Below are 2522 nucleotides of genomic sequence, written 5' to 3'. Positions count from 1 at the left end.
GAGCAGTACAAGTCTAGTGGAAATGTACGTCTTATAATTGGATATTAAAATAGTCTAGGACTGCCTTAGGGGACTATATATATATATCATATAGATATAGCATCTTTTTTTTAAAGAAAATTAAAATTAAACATTTAAAAAATATTTTATGTATTTGACAGAGGGAGAGAGAGCACAAGCAGGGGGAGCAGCGGGCAGAGGGAGAGGGAGAAGCAGACTCCACGCTGAGCAGGGAGCCCAACGCAGGACTCGATCCCAGGACCCTGGGATCATGACCTGAGCCGGAGGCAGACACTTAACTGACAGAGCCACCCAGGCGCCCCCAAATTAGCCACTTTAAGAGTAAAGCAGTCCATCCGTTTCGACCTGGGACAATATCTGTGAGCCTTGCCTAGAGCTCCCCCTGTCTGTTTTTGGAGCCTATGCCCCGTCCTATGCCTGCAGGAGGTCTGGTGGCTGCTGCTTGAGAGCAGGTTGGGCGTAGTGATTTATATCAAGAGAATGGTGGGGTCTTTTATCTCCTTTCAGGTTTCCGGGCAGACAAAGGAAAACCTGGGCAACTGCAAACAGCCTGACATTTCTTGCTAGGTTCACGTAACAATTCACAGGCTTTTGAAAAAGACAGTGCACCTTCGCCATAGCAACAAATCCTTGGTCCTGGCGTGGTTATTAGTGGCCCTCCCAGCTCCGTGTGCTCTTGGCCTTCGGGCTGCAAGCTCTGTGCCAGGCGCCCCTTGCAACTCCAAATTCAGGCCCAGCCAGCTCGTTGGTGTCCTCTGGGCTCCAGGCTGATGAGATGGGCCCGAGGCCCATTCCTGTCCCAAGGAAGTCACTGAGTCGGTGGAGGGCCTCTCCCTGCCCCCCATGGGTGATGCCCAGTTTGGGGGGATATCTAGGGAGGCTGCACCAGCCTGGGTTCATCAGTACTCCTTGGAGGAGATTTGTGTCTTCATGCAGCAAGGCAGGGCAAAAAGAGCCAAAACGGAGGCAGGAAAGAGAGGAGTCCAAAGTGAGTAGGAGACGATTGGAGCATCGGGGGCCTTGGAGGGGAGCCGGTCTGTCTGCTTCTCCAGAGCACGGGCCTCCTGTCCCCACTGCCCTGCACAGCAGGCTGGGGGAAGGGAACCGCTCTCACTGTCTCTAGCCGGACCCCGGGCTCCCACCTCCTTCTCTAGGGTCTTGGGCTTGCATGCTCAGTCTCCCCCAAAGGTGGAGGCGCCTGTCAGTTCTTGCGTAAAGGGATGGCTGCTGTTCCGAGGAGAACGAGCAACTGAACATCTCTAAGCACTCATTGGCCCTCAGCCCAGGTGTGAAGGGGACGGGGTGGGCCTTCCAGCATGCTTTGGGTCCCACCGGATCCTCTCAAGGTCCGGGAGAATGACAGCCCAGGTCAAGTGTCAAGTCAGCCCTTCAACAAGAACCGCAGGCAGGAGGTCCTCAAAGCAAGGTCGTCTCCTCCCAACAGCCCACCATCCTCTTTCCCACCACCATCCTAGGCTGAGGCCATGCCTGCTGAGATGGCAGGTTCAGGCCCTTTGCAGGGGGAGGAGGGGACATGGAACGGAAGTTACATACGTGCCTCTTGACTGCCTCCTCCCATTCCACTCACCCCTGCCTCTCTGGCAGCCACCAATCTGGTCTCTGCATCTATGAGTTCTGTTTTATTCTGTTGGTTTTTTAGATTCCACACATAAGCGCAATCATGCGGCATTGGTCGTTCTCTGTCTGATTTGTGTCACTTAGCGTGATACCTTCTAGCTCCATCCATGTGGTCGCAAATGACCCGATTTCACTGTCAGTTAGACCTCAGTAAAGAAAAAAAGAAAAAGAAGAAAAGAAAAGAGAAAAAGAAAAAAGAAATTGAGGTGACAATGAGTGCCCTTGGACCCCGAGACCATCTAAATGGTCCAGTCCATCTAAAATGACAAGGGCTTTCCTTCCTCAGTCTCTCTGCCTGCGATTGGCTCCTGCTCTGTAGGACAGTATTTTCCTCTTGACAAGCCTCCTACGTATCACTCCCATCCAGGCAACCGTCACCCACTCACCTGGATGACACTATTTTTGTGGCCAGTTGGCTTGCTGGGAACTCCACTGCTTCCATGTCTACAGCGTGGATGGAAAGAGAAACAACAAGAACAACAACAAAAACATCCAGTCCTCTGCCTTGGTGTTAAGAGCAGAAAATTGAAAGCAACAGTAAAAGCCGCTAAGAAGCATTTCATGGTGAAGGAAGAGGGGAGGGAGGAAGAGGGGAGGGCTGAAGGTCACGGCCAAGATGCGTTTCCTCTGCTCAGTATTTGGTCTGGGCCTGACCATCTTTCTCTACACCCAATTCTGTCCTCCAGAAATAGGTGCAGTGACCCACAAATAAAAAAACAACAACAACCCACTCTGAGCAAGTGGGGTGCTTCTAGAACCTTTGATGACTTGTCAGATAATTTTTGCAGGTCAGTTATAGTCAGAGCAACCTCTGGAGAAACTCTATCTTTATATATGTTTTTTTAAAAAAGGATGAAAATTGA

This window comes from Ursus arctos, unplaced genomic scaffold (assembly GCF_023065955.2).
Source record: "Ursus arctos isolate Adak ecotype North America unplaced genomic scaffold, UrsArc2.0 scaffold_5, whole genome shotgun sequence".
Classification (NCBI taxonomy): domain Eukaryota; kingdom Metazoa; phylum Chordata; class Mammalia; order Carnivora; family Ursidae; genus Ursus; species Ursus arctos.
Note: the sequence above shows the minus strand (reverse complement) of the source record.